Raw genomic sequence first — 16970 nt, 5'->3', positions numbered from 1 at the left:
TTAAATTTTTTTATTTGTTAATTTGTAGGGAGATAAAAATGCATTCTATTCTTTATTTTTAAATGAAGTTCTTTATAGAAATAAAAAATCTTTGAAATTTAAAAATTTTTTTGAAAAAAACTATCATTTAAACTTATTCTTCTTAGCAAATTTTATTTCAAAACCCTTTTTGGTTGAAACAAATTAGGACCTTCTAAATATTAAAGATAAAGGTTCTTTTCTGACTCTCCCACTGAAATTTTAAACCCCGGGCTTTTTTTTCCTCTTTGCGACCACCTTTGTGACAGTGCCCAAGTATTATGACCAAACATCACGGAAGGGGTGAGGGGAATGCGGGTGCCCCATAGGGGGTAAGTTGGGAGCCCCACCCCCTGCCCCTTTTCCGCGGGTTTGGACCAAGAAGGTAAGTTTCCCCGGGCGTGGTTGGCTTCCCCCCCTTTGTTCTACTTCAATCCCGTGCTGGCCCTTTAAAGGGGAAAGGGAAAGGAGGAGCGTCAATCTTTTTGCTTGATATGGTTTTAAAATCAATGAAAAAAGGAGAAAAAAAGGAAAAAATATACATGAAAAGGGAAGAAGAAGAGAAAAAGAAGAATTTAAAAAATTTTACAAAAGATATTGTTAAGAGTTGTCTTGTCTTTTTTTTTTTTTTAAGAAAAAAAACTCTTCTTCCTTTTGTTTTGCCCTGTGTAGTGTCGCCTTTCATTCCAAACTCCCCTCCCCCCCCCCAAACCTTTTTTTTTGTATTCAATTTTCCCGGTAGTAACAAAAAAATTTTTTGGAAAATCCTTATTCCCTTTCCAAAGAGCATTTATTTAAAGACATTATTCGATTATTTTTTTTGGTTTTATAAAAAATCTATAAAAAAATAGTCAAATATTCCAAAAAAGTGCCTTTCTTCCCGGATTCCTGCTTGATCTTTAACATCTTTTGTTGGATTTTTTTTGTTGCAGTCTTCCCAAAATCATTCCTGGAGAAGATTTCAGTAATCCCAGAAGTAGTTTGCCTCATTTTGTTGTTTCAGTTTTTTTATTATTTTTTTTTTGTTTCTGGTAAAATTTTTTTTTGACGTGTTTAAGTAACGCATGGAGGTAGGCCGGCTCCTTTTAATCACCACCACATTGCCCCCCGCACTCTCTTCTAGAGCCTTGCCAGGGATAGGTTTCCTCTTGGCAAGAAAAGGGGGGGGCGGGGGGGTTTGGGGAGGGTGGGTTTTTTTTTTTGTTCACTCGGTCGGGGATTTTTTAATTTGAAAGGGGCAGAGGTTTGGTGTAAAGTGGCAGCTTGGCCGAGGCAGGGGTGCGCACCCCTTTCACCCTCTTCGAAAGGGGAATGCTAGCCCATAGTGCCCCTTTGTGCCTATTACTCTGTGACAACTTTGTGGCAGTTCTAGCATTCATAAATTTTTAAATTTTTGAGTTTTTGTTTTATATAGGGAGAAAAAAAAAGAAGAAAAAAGAGAAAAAAAAAAGAAAGAAAAAAAAGAGAAAAACAAAAAGGGGTTCCTTGCCATTGATTTTAAGATCAGTGGCACTTTGGTTTTTTTTCTTTAGATTTTTTTAAAATTTTCCGAGTTCTGCCCAAAACTAGCCGCAAATTCATAGTCTGCCCTTTTTGTAAAGGTGCTATATATTGAGTGAGTTGTGCCATTGATTAACAAGGCCTGGAGGAGCGTTGGGGGGGGCCCGGGGCGGGGCCTAAACCCCCCTCTTGCCTGGTTTTTGTATAGCCCACATCAGGCTGCATCCTCACAAGGGGAAACACATGCACAAAACCCCTTTTTCGTAGATTTCCCCTTACATGTCAGATGCCCGGGGCAAGCGGGAGCCCTTTGCTGGATCTTTACAAGTCACCACCCCCCGGTACGACAAAATGTTTTTTCCCTAGTAAATTTGATCATCTGGGCTTTCTCATCTTTATCAGGGGGTGGGTTCCCCTGCTGTCTGGGGGAGATCTGGGCCATCCCAGTTTTACCAAAGGCTGATTGAGCCCGGGTCTCACCTGTACCATTCTCAGTCAGCCAGGTGCTTGCAAAAAAATTTTTAGGAACCCCCGGGAAGCTCAGTGCCTCCACAAAAAAACCCCCCCCAAAATGCGGTGCCTCCTGTTAGTTACATAGGTGTCGTGACACTCTCTTTCTAGTTTGGGCGTGGTGTGGCGGCCCTGTCCAGCAAAGAGCCGGGGTCCTAAGTCCCGGGGCCCTCCCCAGCGGGTGAGCGCTCGCTTGGCGCTCTACACCCTACCTCTCACCCCCCCCTTCACCCCACATCACCCCCCCTTGTACCTTGCCTTTCTCATGCACAGGCTTGTTTTATTTTTATTTTTTTTTTTGATAATTTTTTTTTTGTGCTTTAAAAAGTTTTCTCCCCCATCAGTTTTAGTTTGTTAATTTACAAATTACTTTTTTGGTTGTTTTTTTTTTATTTTCACTTTCATTTTAAACTTTACATTTTTGAACTTGAAAGCATCATGGGGAGACCCATTTACGTTTTTGAATGGGGTTTATCATGAGTGTTTTTTAATTTTTATTTATTTTTTTTGGGACGCCAAATCATGCAGAAACATCCTTGATATGTAATTTTTGAACCATATCCCCTAGAAGGAAGGGGGTATTGGTTCCATAACTATTTTTTTTCATGTGCAAAAATCCCTACATGCTTCAAAAGTCCTGAACATGCCAAGGTCCCGGCACTGGTTTCAGCATTTTTTCCCTTTTTTTTATTTGGACGGAACAGAAAAACCAAAAATCTTTTACAACAAAATTTTTACTGAAGAAATTTCCCTCTATCACCTTTGGAACATTGCCTCTCACCCTCAGTCAACACACATCATCACTTTTTTTCATTGTGACTCAATTTTGATAACTGCACTGACGCCATTTGTTCCTTGCCCATCAGACTGTGTTTCTGCCTCTTTTTTTTTTCTTTCTTCTCGTTTTTTTTCTTAAATTTCTTTCCCTTTTCTCTCTCTTTTTTTTTTTTTTTATTTTTCTTCCTCTCTCCTTTCTTTTCCCCTTTTTTTCTTTTTTTTTTCTTTCTTTCTTTTTTCTTTTTTTTCTTTTTTTTTTTTTTTCTTTTTCTTCTTTTTCTTCTCTCTCTTCTTCTTCCCTCTCTCTCTCTCTCATCTCTCTCTCTCTCCTCTCCTTTTCTTCTCTTTCTCTCTCCCCTCTCTCTCTCGCCCCTTTTTCTTTCTTCTCCTTTTCCCTTCTCTTTCCCTTTCCCTTTTTTCTTTCCCCCCCTCTTTTCTTTCTTTCTCTTTTTTTTTCTTTTCCCCCCCCCCCCCCCCTCTTTCCTCGCTTTTTTTTCCTCTTTTTTTCCCCCTCTTTCCCCCTCCCACTTTCCCTCCCTTCCTCCCTCCCTCCCTCCCTCCCTCCCTTCCCCTCCCCTCCCTCCCTCCCTCCCTCCTTTCCCTCCCTCCTCCCTTCCCCCCCTCCTCCTCCCCCCTTCCCCTCCTCCTCCTTTCCCTCTCCTCTCCTCCCCTTTTCTCTTTTTTCTTTCTCTCCTTCTCTCTCCTGTCCTTCCCTCTCTCTCCCCCCCCCCCTTTCCCCCCCTCCCCTCCCTCTCTCTCTCTCTTTTCCCCCCCCCCTTTCCCCCTCCCCCCCCCTCCCCCCCCCTTCCCTTTTTCTATTTCTTTTTCCCCTCCTCTTTTCCCCCCCCCCCCCTCCCTTGCTTTTTTTTTTTTTCTATATTTTCTTTTTTTTTCCTTTTCCCTTTTTCATTGCCATAAAAAAGTGCAAATAGCCATTAAATTTTTTTTTTTTTTTCATATTTTTACGTTAGTTTTAATATTTTTGCTTTTTGATTGGCATTTCCTTTTTTCTCCATAAAAGTTTTAAATTTCTGGGGTGTGGAGCACCAATTAATTGTGTATTTTATTTCATTATAGAAAAGGGGAATTTTTATTTATTTCATTTTTTTCAGAGAACCCTTATTTCCCTTTTTGAATAACTTTTGTCTTGTCTAAAACTTTAGGTAAGTTTCTGGTGTTTCCATTTTGTATTCTAAAAATTAAAAGGGTGTGAGTATTTTTTAATATGAAAAAAAGAAGAAGAGGGAAAAAAAAATTTTTTTGCCCAGGTTTTTCGGAAATTAAAAACTGCCATTTCGGTTATAAATTTTTATTTATAATGTCTTTTTTGAAATGATTCAAAAAAAATTTCAAATGTTAAATAAATGTAAAGATTTCCCTTATATCATTAATTTTATTTTTTTAAAAAAAGAAAACCCAGAAATTTTGGCCCCTTTTTTTTTTGAATACAAACTCCAAAATTAGGTTTTTTTAAATGGGTAAAATTTTTTTTAAAAAAAGAACTTTTGCATTTTTTCATAATTTAAATTTTCGGAGGAATTTTATATGAAAATTTTTAAGAAATTTTCCCATTTTTTAGTTTTTTTTTTTTTCTTTTTATGCCTATATTTTTAATTTTTAAATTTAAAATATAATATATTATATTTAAGATTATTAAAATATATAATATTATTATATATCTTATATCAAATTTTAAAATTTTGTGTGTGTGTGGGTGTTTTAATAAAATTTTTCCCCCTAAAATTATTTTTTAAAATATCTATTATATTTTATTAATAATTTTCCTTTTTTTTATTTATTTTATTTTAAATGTAGTTATGTGTATATCCCTTTTTTAATCCCCAATCCATATGTTTTACATTATTTTTCCCCAATGAAATTATTTATAATGTTTTTTTATTTTTATGGGGTATTAAAATTGTAAAAGTATGTTTTTGGGGTATTATAAAAATTTAAAATATATATTTATATATATTTTTTTAATATATGTTGTATTTTGGGTCTTTTCTAAATATCAAATAATTATTATATTTATATATTTTTAAATATTTATTATATATTTATGTAGTTTTGTTTGTGGTTTTTTGTTAATGTATTTGGGTATATCCCATTTATAAATTTACTTTAAAACCTATTATTTATTATCTATTATGTATCTTAATTTTTTAATAATATATTTATAAAATATTTTTATATATATATAATTTTTTTCTATATTTTTATATTTATATAAATATTTTTTAGGGTTTTTTTTCCTTTATATTCCTCGGGGTTTTCCTTTTTTCACAAAAAAGGAAAAATTTTTTGCCCCCCGACGGAAAGGAATTTGTTTGGGCTATAAATAAATTATTCCTTTTTCAGTATTGCTTCAATTTGATTTTAAAGGGCCTTTGGGCCCCCCCCCTTTTTTTTCCCTTGCCTTTTTATGATGGCATGAAATACACCCAAAGCTTTTGGAATAAAATCTTTTTGGGACCAAACCCCTTTCCCTTTCCTTTGCCCCCGGCTTTTTTTCCGGACCTCCCCAGGTCTTGGGTCCCCCAAAGGGGGCCCTTTAAAGGGGGCCAGGAGGGGGGGAAAGTTTTGGAGTGCGGGGAAGGTGATGGGGATGAATGCGAAGCTTTTGGGTTTTTACGTGTGGGTGGGGGCCCGGTGGTGGGGGGAAAAGAAAGTGTTTTCGTTGGAAGTATTTGGTTGTTTTTTTCTTTCTTGTTCGGGGGGTAAATTTTTTTTTAAAACGGGATATCCACCGATTGTCGGAGCTGGGGGATAAAATTTATTTTAAAATTTGTTTCACTGTCCCACAAACCAGAATGGAAATAAATTCAAAAAAGGAAATTTTTTTTTTAAGTGTTTGAGGTTAAAAAACTATATGGAAGATTTTTAAATTTTTAAAAAATTTGTTTTAAAAAAAAATTTTCCCCTTGTATCCTTCCTAAACCTTTTTGGGACTTAAAAATTCCCCCAAAAAAGTACCCGTCTCAGGAAATTGGCTAAAAAGGGTGCAGAGGGGCACTAAAGTAATTTAAAACCTAAATTAGCCCAAAAAGCCTGTCTAAAAATAAAGAAAAACTATATTTTCCTATCCATCTTTCGGGTTTGTGTGCAGTACATGAGGTAAAGTGAAGTGATAGCAAACTAGTTTTTGTTTTTTGGCCAGAAATTTCCCAAACCTCCAGACCCAATTGGGGGAAAGGACTCTAAAAAAAGGAGTTTCCAAAGAAATTTAAAAAGACCCTTTTTTCATGGTCTGAATTTTGAGGGTAAAAAACAGTAGTGATCAAGAGGAATAGTAAAGGGTAGTTTTGTTTACATTTCCCAATTCCTTTCTAAAATAAAATAAATAGTAAACATAAGAAATAAGGGTAATAATATAAAAAAGGCGAGAAAATACAAAATTTAAATTTTTTTGGGATCAGTATGTTTTTTACAGTAATTGGATTTTTGGGCAGACAAAGCCTCAGTAATTTGCTTCTGTGTGCAAAAATATTGGGAAAATTAACCTTGTTTTACCCAAAATTATTTAGATTTATATTATTAAATTTTTGCCTGCCCGGAAAAATTATATTTCTTGAAAAAAAATCTGAAATTTCACATTTTTATGAAATGAAGTGTTTTATTTTTTTTAAAAAAGAATGGAAGATAGAATAAAAATTTTAAACCAGAGGGGAAAAATTTGCTATCATTATTCATGACACTAAATCATTTTAATTTAATATTTGAAATTCCCTTTCCCTCTTAAGACCTCTTAAGTTTTTTCTCCCCATTTTTAAAAAATTTTTAAAAAATTTTTCCCTTGCACGTTTGTGGGGCCCTGCAACTGAATCTCCAGTATGGGGAAAACCCAAGTTTCGTTTCCCCTGTCTGATCCCAGAAGCCCCGGGTTCCGGCTGGGGTTTCTCTCAGGCTCCCCCATCAATTTTTCCAAAGGTTTAAAACCCAAAGGGGATGAGTTTTTAGGGCTGGGGTTTTTTGTGTGGAGTCAAAAGTTTACACAGGTGATGTGCTGTCACGTCTGAATTTTTGGGGCTGGGTAACCAAATTTCCCAGATTTTCGGTCCAGTGGGTTAATGGGTTGGTATTTGTAGAAGTTGATGAGTGTGGATGTATGTATTTGATTACATGGCAGGGTATTTAACGAGTAGGTTGAATATTAGAAAATCCAAAGGCTGAAATAAGGGAAAGTATCATTTTTTTATTCAGGCCTATTTTGTCCCCTGTATGCAAAAATTATGTATGTTTTTTCATTTTTTTTTTGGGTACAAAAGTATTTTTGTCAGTTATTTTTGGGTTAGATTTTTTTTTTTTTTTTTTTTTTTACTTGGTTCTCTTTTTCTCTCTCTCTCTCTTTATCTCTCTCTCCCTCTCCCTCCCCCTTTTCCTCTCTCTCTCCCCTCCTCTCCCCCCTCTTATCTCTTCTCTCTTCTCTCTTTTTTCTTTTCTTTTTCTCTTTTTTTCCCTTTTTCCCTCTTTCTCTTTTTTTTTCTCTTCTCTTTTCTCTTCTCTTTCCTCCTTTTTCCTCTTTCTCTCTTTTTCTCTCTTCTCTTCTCTCTCTCTCTCCCCTCTTTTTCCCCTCCCCTCTCTCTCCCCTCTCCCCTCTCTCTCTCTCTATCTCTCCCATCTCTCTTTTTTTTTATATTTATTTTTAATATTTTTTAAAACGTTTTTTCCTCCTTTCAGCCTCCCCATCCCCGTTCCCCCCCCGGGCTGTGATGCAGCAAAAAATTGGCGTGTACCCCGGGTTTCCCCGTCACTCTGCGGCTGGAAAAACCCCTAAAAAGCCGGCCCCAGAGGTCCTCAGCCCCGCATCCCTAAGGGAAAGGTGCCCCCCGGAAATTCCAGCTGGGGGGGGGTTGCCCATTTAAAGCCAGAGCAGTTTTAAAGCTCTTTTTTCCGAGTGCTGAGAGAAAAGACTGGATTTTAAAGGGGGGAAAACCCTAATAAGAAATGGCCCCAAAAGATGACCCTGCAGAAGCGGGTCATTTTCAAGGCACGTCCCCGAGAGTTTAGTTGAGAGGGCTAAAGATTGCATTTTTCCCTCCCATCGGGATCGAATCTGCAAACTCGGTTCTGCAGCTGGTTGAAGACTGGTGAAGTCCATAAAAGGAAAAATTTCATCCCCGGGTGGTCCCAAAAGGACCCCAAGGAGCTGGGAAAAGGCTCTGGAGGTCCCCAAACCTCTCAGAGAATTTCTGCGGGCACTTCCTGTGTCAGCCACACACGGGTTTTTCAATTTTTTTTGACGGCCCAAGACACAAAATCAGCGGGGGTGATTTCCCTTTTTTCCCTTTGGTGCCCAAGAGCCCCGTGCCCCCCCGGGGGAGCCCCCCCTCGCTCCCATGACTTCAACTGTGCCCCCAAACTGCCCCAGTCCTTTACTTTCACAGTTTTTGTTTTAAATCCATCTTTGCCCCAAAAGGTCACTCAGGCCCCAGAGGGGCCCCTTTGGGGGCTCCCTCACATAAATGCCACCTGTTGCTTCCCCCACTGTGGTCTCCTCCCCCAGGATTTGAAAGAACAGTTGTGATGCGTGGGAGGGGACCCCAAATCAGTCAGGAGCCACCAAAAAAGAAAATGCGTGACCAAAATTTGGTCCCCATGGAATAAACCAGTACATGCAGGGAGCAGGGATTAACTGCAGACTGCCTACAAAAATTTTTACACAAGTGCAGAGAGGGCTTTTACTTTGCATCCATTGTGTCTGCACCCAAGAAAAGGTGGTGGTGAGCCAGTCAAACCCTGGTTCCCCCCATTTGTACAAAAAACCTTGGCAATACTCCCAGTAAATTGGCAGTTTGCTTCCAGACGATTTTTAATATTTTTCCAGTTCAAAAAAATTCTTTCATTAAAAAGTGATAAATGTTTGGGTCCGCCAATTTGGGAAAATAAAAAAGGGAAACGGTATCAGCCCTCAATCAAGGTTTTTGCAACCCTTTTTGAATCGGGCCAAAAACCAACATGTAAAACGTCTATGGCATGGGTTAACCAAACCTTGATGCCAACCCAAACCCCGGAAAGTCAGCCCCCAAACCAAAACCTGCAACACAGAATTTAAACTCAAAATGAAGTGACAAAAGGGTCCCAAAAAGTAGCCCCCACACCAAACCCGCAGCAGCCCCTGAAGGGCCTCCCGCCTGCCGGGTTTTGGGGCTCAATCCTTTTCTTTCCAAGCAACCGGTCGTGGGGAGCTGATGCCCAAAACAGGTGGTTTTTTGGGGCAGGCCCCCCCAACCCTCCCATCAAGCACCCATGATCACCACAAATGCCATTGCCCCCATCAGCACTGAAAAGTCGGGCCCATTTTGTCACAGTTTGAGCCCCGTGGGAACCCAAAGCAACTTGAAAAAACCACTGGTTTCCCCGTAAAACCCTTTAAAGTCAACAGACAACAAAAGAAGCCAGGGGGAAATACTTTTTGAAACAAAAATGCAAAAACCCACAAGCAACAAAGGAATGGGAAATTTGTTCAGCTATCAACCTTTCAGAAATGAACTTTCCCCCCAAATTTCTTTGATCCAAATTTCTTTGACAAAAGGAATTTTTTATGTCTGTTATTAAGATAATAGGTTTTCAGCTACCTATTTCTATTAAATATTATAAATAGAGGTAATTTGTAATTAAACATTTTTATTGTTTTTAAATGTTGTTTGATATATTTATTTCTTTTATTTGGTAGTAGTATGGATTTTTTCTTTAACCAAAAGAACCCTTTTTCCTTCCCTTTTGAAGCTGCTTTCTTTAAACAGCATAATTAATTTTTGGGGAGCAGCCCCTTGGCCAGTGGCCTGGCCCATTTAAGGAACCCCGTTCTCCCCGCAAAACCCGCAGGCCCCAAATGCTTTCTTTGGGGGGTTGGGTTGGGGACCTTTCCACAGGCTTGACAAGCTCAAAAGGGGGATTGACGTCCGCCTTTTTTTCAAAATGTTTAGGCTTGCGTGTTTTCAAATGTACACGTAACCCCCTGACAAACTGGGGTGTTTTCAGGGTTTTAAATGAAGTTTTTTGGGAATTTGTGGACCAATTAAAAAGAGTTTTAGGGCCGTTTAAGCAGAAAAGTAGAGGGTACCCGAACCCAAGAATAAAAAAGTTTTTGATGTGAAGGTTAAACCAAAATTGGGGTAAGAAAATGCACTAAATAATTTTTCAGTAAATTTGTGTTATTTTTAAAGAAAATTTTTTAAAAAAAGAATAATGGTGCCACTGCAGCCTGAAACAAACCCAATAGTTAATCTGTTTTTTTTTTTTTAGAAATTTTGAGGAAGGGTTTTTTAGGTTCAGGTATTAAACCTTTTCTAGAAAATCCCATTTTTTTTAGAAACACATGAAGGCTTTTAAGGTTTTAAGGGTTTACTGTTATTTGAAGAAATTTGGTTAAAACCCACAAAAAGCATTGTTATTTTATTTTTGGTTGAACACCGGGGTTTTTTTCTTTCTTGTGTTCACCCAAAAAAATCTTGATTTTTCCCGGTACTTTTTTTCTTTTCCCCATCAGGGCTTTATTTTTTTTTTTCCCTTTTTTAAATTTTTCATTGATATTTAATGTGACTTAAATTAGGCATAGTAAATGAATAATTTTTTTGATTTAATACATGCTCAAAAAGAGAAATGGCAGCCTCATTTGTTGTATCAAAATTCTTAAAAATTTTCACTTTTTTTCGGGGTTGCTGTAAGAGAAGATCCAAACCAGTGTAGTCTTGTGGCGGTTTTTTGCATGTGTCCCATTTTTTTTGGATTCCTTTTTTTTTTCCCTTTTCTTTGGGCCTTTTTCTTTTCCCCAAATTGTTTTATTTTCTTTTTATTATTTTTTCTGTTGGGAAGTTTTCTTTCTTCATTTCTTTTTTTTCCCAGTATTCCCTCGTTATTTTGTAAGCCATTTAAATTATCAGTTTTTCCCCGGGTTTTTTCTTCTATTTTTCCATTCCTTTCCCTTTTTGTCCTCTTCCCCCGTTCAAAAGGCTTTGGTTGGGGGTTTTTTGAGAGATGTGGGTTAGTCTTTTCCTGGTTTCCGGAAACGCTTGGGGTTGCAAAGAAAAAACACTTGGGGGTTTTGGCTTAATAAACTTAAAAAATTTAAAAATAATAATACTAGGGTTTAAATACTTTTTGATTTGGGGAAATAGTTCTCTTTCAAAAATTTTGGGCACATTATATATAGGGAAAATTTTTAAAATTTAAATTTTGTTATATTTCCCAAAATTGTGTTTGTTTAAACAGAATTAAATAGCTTATATTTATTATTAGTTTAACTAAAAAAGAGTTTTTAAAATTTTTATTTTATTTAATCTTTTTTTTTTTTTTTTTTCCAAAGAAAATTTTGTTATGCAAGGGTTTTTTTAAAATACTGAAATCCTCATATTTTTTTAAAAATTTTTAAAAATTGCCCAAAATTTATTTCCCTCCCTTTTTGGTAAAGGGGAAAAAAACCCCCTTTGTAATTTGTATAATTTTCCAAGGTTTTTTTATCCTTCCCGTTTGTCCCGGGTTAAAAGAGTTTAAGAGAGGGTGGGGTTATGGAAATTTTGCCCCCCCTTTTGGGGGGTTTTTAAAAGGGAGAAAATTTTTTTATTTTTTTATGTTCATTTTTGCTCTGTACATAATGACATCTGTTGCCAAAGTTGTTAGTAAATAGGCCCTTTTTAAAAATGTCCCTTTTGAAAAACTTTTTTCCCTTAGGAGAAATTCGGTTGCAAAAGAAATGTGCTATTGAAAAAGGTTTTTAGGGTTTAGCATTTTTAAAATAAGAGCCAACTTGCTGAAAATGCACAAATGAAAAATTATTTTCCATTTTTTCCCCCAGAAAGTGTTATTTTGATACTGATAAAATTTTTTCATCATTTCCCCAAGAACATTTGGGTTTTTGAGGGGGTGCGGGAAATTTAAATACAATTTAGTTGGTACAATTTTTTTTTCATGCTTTTTTTCCCCGAATTTTATTTTGATAGGGAAAGGGTCCCCCAAATGCCCGAAAACTTCTGTGCTTCTAAGATTAGATTTCCCTTTAATCGGGCAGAGTTTTTTTTTCGGGGCAAAAGGAAGGGACTAAATGTTTTTTGTTTCCTACCCATTTTTTTTTAAAAAACATTTTTGAAAAAAAAAAAAAATGAGAACAGCCCCTTTTTTACCCCCCTTTTTTTGAAAAAACAAAAGGGAAAATTTTCTAATTAGCGGGGACGGGCCCTCATTGAAATTTTTTTCAAACTGTGCCCTTGATAAAGGATACATTTCCTTTAAATGCGGGGAAAGTGGGGGTTAAAAGGGTTATTTTTTCAAAAAAAATTCTTGTTGCTACCAACTGCATTTTCATGGAAGTTAAAAATATCTTTGCTTTTGGTCAAAAGACAGACAATAGAAAAGGCGTGGTACTCTTTCCTTTTTTTTTTTTATTTTGTTACAGTTTTAAAATTAAACCCATTTTTTTTCCTAAACTTTTCGCCAGGGGGAAGCGGGAAAGTAATAATGTGGCCAAACCTTTTTCAATTTTCCCCATCATTTTTTTTGTGCTCATTTTAGGGTTTTCCGTTGGGGAACCCCCCCAAACAGTTTTCTTTTAAAATTTTTTTGGTCATGTCTTTAGGGAAAATGATTAATAACCAGTTTTAAAAATTTTCCCCCCACCTTTTAGAGGGGTTTCTATTTAAACCTCTTGGGGGATGTTTAAAAAACCCCCAGTATTTTTTTAAAGGATTGAAGAGTAGCAGTATTTTCCATGTCTTAAAAATTTCTCAAATTTTTAATTTTTTGGGGCTTTTTAAACTTTTTGACAGTAGCATTTTTTTCATATATTTTTGTTAGGACTAGTATTTAAAAGGGCCCTTTTAAAAAGCCAGTTTTATAGTACACAAGGCAAGAATGTAATGGATGGATCCCTTTTCCACTTTTTGAGGGTTTTTGTTCATGGAAACTGTTTTTATACTGAAAAAGTTTTTAAATTACAGTGACAGAACATCCCATTTTGAAGTAAGCAAAGGAGTAAAAGTAAAAATTTTTTAAATGTTGACATTGTTTGTTTCATGCTGAAACCAATGTCAGGACAGCGAGGAAAACGGAAACCATTGAGGGGGGAAAAATTTTAAATTTTCCTGTGAAAAACAAAAAAAAAAAAATTTACTAAAAATGTTCTTTAGTCTTGAGGTTCTATAAAATAAATAACATCCCTTTATTTTAATGAACCCCATGATACAGCCCCCACAAATTTGAGATTGAAAGACAGGGTGCTGCCCCAACCCATTTCCCCTTTTGGTTTTTAACGCACAGTCAAAATAAAAACATTTTTGTGATTGCATTCTTACGTAAAGAGATTGTTGGATGATTATGTCACTGAGCAGTCTCAATTCTAGTGCTACAAAGTTCAGGTGTATTTCAAAGGCAGTATTTCATGTAACTATGATAGTTTTGATATCCTGTTCACTCTCACTAAGCTTTGCTTTTGTGCTAAAGGTAAAAAGGAAATAGGTGCCGAGACAAATTCTTTATGTAATTCTAAAAAATTTTTCCCAGGCATGAAAAATCACTATACATAGGAATGCATTCAGTATAGTCATGAAGCTTGTACAATTATGTATTTGGAACAATATGCTGCATCAAATTATTTTTTGCCAGAAATTAGCTAATAGGACATACAAAGACACCATAAAACCCCATCATTTTTGTAAAATAATTTTTTAAAAAAAATTTTAAAAAAAAGTAGATTCAAATTTTTTCATCTTTAAATTTTTTTTTTTTTTTTTTTTAATAAAAATATTTTTTTTAATATTTAAACCCTTTGCTTCCTGGGCCATTTCCCTTTGGATTGGGGTTGGTGGCCCAAAAACCAGTATTTTGTAGTGCTTCCATGAACGAAAAAAAAAAAAATTAAAATTTTTAAATTTCCCGCAGATTTAAATTTTTTAAAGAAACTTTTAATTTTTTTTGGAATTATTGAAGGAAATTTTTTTTTTAAGCTTCGTTGGTAGTTTTTTATTTCAACCTGCTTTAAATGGCTTTACAATATTGGTTTTGGGCTTTATAATTAAAAAAGAAGGGTTATATCATTTTTTTTCCAAATTTAAACCCCTCTTTTGGAAAAAAGGGTCACTATTTGGAAATAAAAATAAAGAAAATGCGTATCCCCCAAAAAAAAGAAAAAAAAAAAAAAAAAAAAAAAAAAAAAAAAAAAAAAAAAAAAAAAAAAAAAAAAAAAAAAAAAAAAACTTTTAATTTTTAAAAACCCAAAAAATTTAAAAATTATCTAATACTCGGGAAAAGAAAAATTTTTCCCCCTGAAATTCATGTAATTTCCCTTTTTTTTGGGAGTAAATTTTACAGTTTTTCGAAGGGATTTTTCCCTGAACACCCAAGATAATTTTTTTTGCTTCAAATTTCAGAATAAGAAAATGCATTTTAAAAAACCTTTTTCCTTCCTAAATTTTTTTTACTTATCTCTTCATTTCATAACAGTCATTACCCCAAAAATTTCACAAATGCACACCAAAAAAGGAAATCAATACTGGCATTTTGTAGCTTTTTGAAAATTAAATTCGCTGCGGTTTTTGGTCCCTGTGTGTGGCCCAAAAAGTCCTAAACCGGCAACCCCCTTGGGTATGTGGCTTTAGGTTTTGGCCCAACACTCCACTAAACACGGGGTTCAAGACCCCTTGCCTCCTTTTTGCAAGTTACTCCGTTTTTTCGTAGATGTGATTTTTGCTGTTAGCCTTTTTTTAAAGGGTTTAAATTTGTCATTTTTTTAAAGGGTTAAGGGTTTTAAGGGTTTAAAAAGCAAGAGAAATGTGCTGGGACTCTGGGTTTGGTAGCATATATTTTAATTTTTTGGGAAGGGTGGTTGATTTTAGTGTTATTTGGGTTTTAAAGGGGGAAAGGAATTGGTGATTTAAAAGGGGTTGGGGTCGAGTGGGGAAAGGAGTTAGATTAGTTTAAGGGGGAATATGAAAACTTTGGGGAAAGAGAATGGGTTTTTGAAGCAGAAAGGGGTGGGATTCTAAAAGGAGCCCTGAAGGGTTTTGGGGGGTGGGTTAAGGGGGATAGAGGGGGAAAAGCAGGGGTACGGGTTTTTTTCAAAACGGGGCACAATTAATAGGTTTGGTGGGTTTAAAAGGGGAAATTCAAAAGGGAAACAAGGAGTTTAGGGATAACTGGGGCCGGGGAAACATTTTTTTGAAAGGGGGGGTGTGACAAAAGGTTTTTTCTGTTTAAAAGGTATGGAGGGAAAAAAAGATTTTGGGGTTGGTTTTGGGAGGATTTTTTAAAAAATAAAAGGTCTTTTTTAAAGGCAAATAGGGGGACTAAAAGGGGGAAAAAGGGACAAGGGGCAGGTTATGGAAGCGGAACCGCGAATTTCAAATGAAGGTATTATACTTTACTGATTTGGGGGGGGAAGCGGGGGAGGGGGGGAAAAAGGGAATGAAAAGGTTGGATAGGGGAGAGGTGTGGGAGTTGGTGTTCTACTAGGAGGGGTTTTAGGAGATGGGCTGAGGAAGGGGATACTTGTGACATAAGGGTTTCACGTGTGATCCGGGAGGGAGGGGAAGGGGATAGGGGGGAGGGGTGGGGGGATAATGTGGGGGGGGTTTGGGGGGGGGGGTGGGGGGGGATGGGCTGTTTTGGGGGAAGGGGGTAGGAAGTTTGGGGTGTAGGGGGGGATATCGTTAGGAGGAAAATTGGGGTCCAGCATTTTCTTTGGGGGTGGAAGGGGCAAAGGGGTTGTAAGATTTGGAGGTTTTTTGTCAGTTTTTTTAGGGAAACTTTAATTTTTCAAAGGTTTTTTTTTCTGAGTTTGGGTTTTTGGGGTTTTTTTGGGAAAATGGTTTCTTGTGAGGGGGGGGAGGAGAGGGGCTGGGTCTCAGCCAAAAGGGTAAAAGGAAAGGGGGGGTGATTGTGGGGGTAGGGAGAAGGGGGGTGGGAAAATTTTTTCCGTTGTAGGGTGTTGGGGAGGGGGAGAGGGGGGGGGTGTTGGGGTTGGGGGTTAATTTTAGATATCTGTAGAGAGATTGGGTGTTTGGGTTTAAAGGAGGGGGAAAAGTTTGACTGGGGAAAGGGAGGAGGTAGAAGGGGGGGTTTAGATGTGGGGGGGGGGTTTTTGGAGAAATTTGGGAGAAAAGGGCAGAATGGGGTAAGGAGTTTAAAAGAGAAAACCCCCTCGAGTGCTTCTTGTCTGGGGTTTACCCTAGTGTGAGTTCCCAAATTTGAATCAGAGTTTTTTACCTCAGACTCAAATTTTTAGGTGGGAACGCCCTTTTTAAAAAACTTTTGGGGGGCCCCCCCAAAAAAAAAAAAAAGTTGGCACTGTGCGTGATTGTGCAGGGCAGTTAGATCGGGTAAAGGCCCGGTTTTTGGGACATTTGGGGCATTGGGGTGGAACGGGAATGTTGGCTGGGTGGGCCTAAAACGCCCCAATTTTGGGACTGACGTGGAGGGGGGGTAGGACGAACAGGGAAAGGGTTCTCCTCCTAATAAAACGTTAAAAGGGAAAGGGATTTACGGAAAGGGAAATTTTGGCTAGGAGGGGGTTTCTTTCGATTCCCTCTGGGGGGAATGGAGTAGAAATTTTACTTTACGGGGGTCAAGTCTGTGAACAAAGGGAAGTAGGGCTTCTCCACAATCTGACCAATTTGTCATAGATTTGGGGGAAATTTTTCTGGGGGGATTGAAACTGTTCCGGTGCAATAAGGGTTTTTTGGGGCGCAAGGAGGGGGGGTTTCCTATAAGTCTGTTAGTTTTTTTTAATGCTATACTTTTGGTTTTTGGGGTTTTACTGTGACAAAACGGGAGGGGGTCGGGTCGGTACGGAAAAAAACTTTACCCACTTTTTTTTGGAGAAATTTTGGAAAAAGGGAAAGGGTTGGCAAGTAGGGGGGCTGGGGGGGGGGATCACGAAAAATCGGTCCCCTTTGGCTGCGCTGAAGAGGGTAAATTCCAAAAATTGTTGTAGTGTAGGGGGAGTCCCAAGGGGGGGGTGCGGGCGATGGGGAGTGTTTAGGGGAGGTAGGTTTTGGGGGGGGGGCAATAAGGCTGTAAAGGTTTTTAAAAGGGAGGGTGGGGTGGTTTATGTTGGGGGGGGGGTAGAGGGGATTTAATTGAACTTCTGGGAAAATTTAAAGTTCCCTTTAAAATGGGTTGGGTAAATGTACTAGTAGGGGATTGATGAGGGGGGAGTTTTTGCGTTTCGGAAA

General features: G+C 37.3%; 1 protein-coding gene across 1 annotated transcript in view; it reads left to right on the top strand.

Annotated features, from left to right (window-relative positions):
• Positions 1 to 16970, top strand: part of LOC119595444 (serine/threonine-protein kinase Kist-like) — a gene marked incomplete in the record, with an annotated part of 37988 nt that overhangs the window by 5437 nt on the left and 15581 nt on the right.

The sequence above is a fragment of the Penaeus monodon genome, chromosome 36 (assembly GCF_015228065.2).
Source record: "Penaeus monodon isolate SGIC_2016 chromosome 36, NSTDA_Pmon_1, whole genome shotgun sequence".
Lineage (NCBI taxonomy): Eukaryota > Metazoa > Arthropoda > Malacostraca > Decapoda > Penaeidae > Penaeus > Penaeus monodon.
Note: the sequence above shows the minus strand (reverse complement) of the source record. Positions and strands in the feature narration are given on the sequence as shown.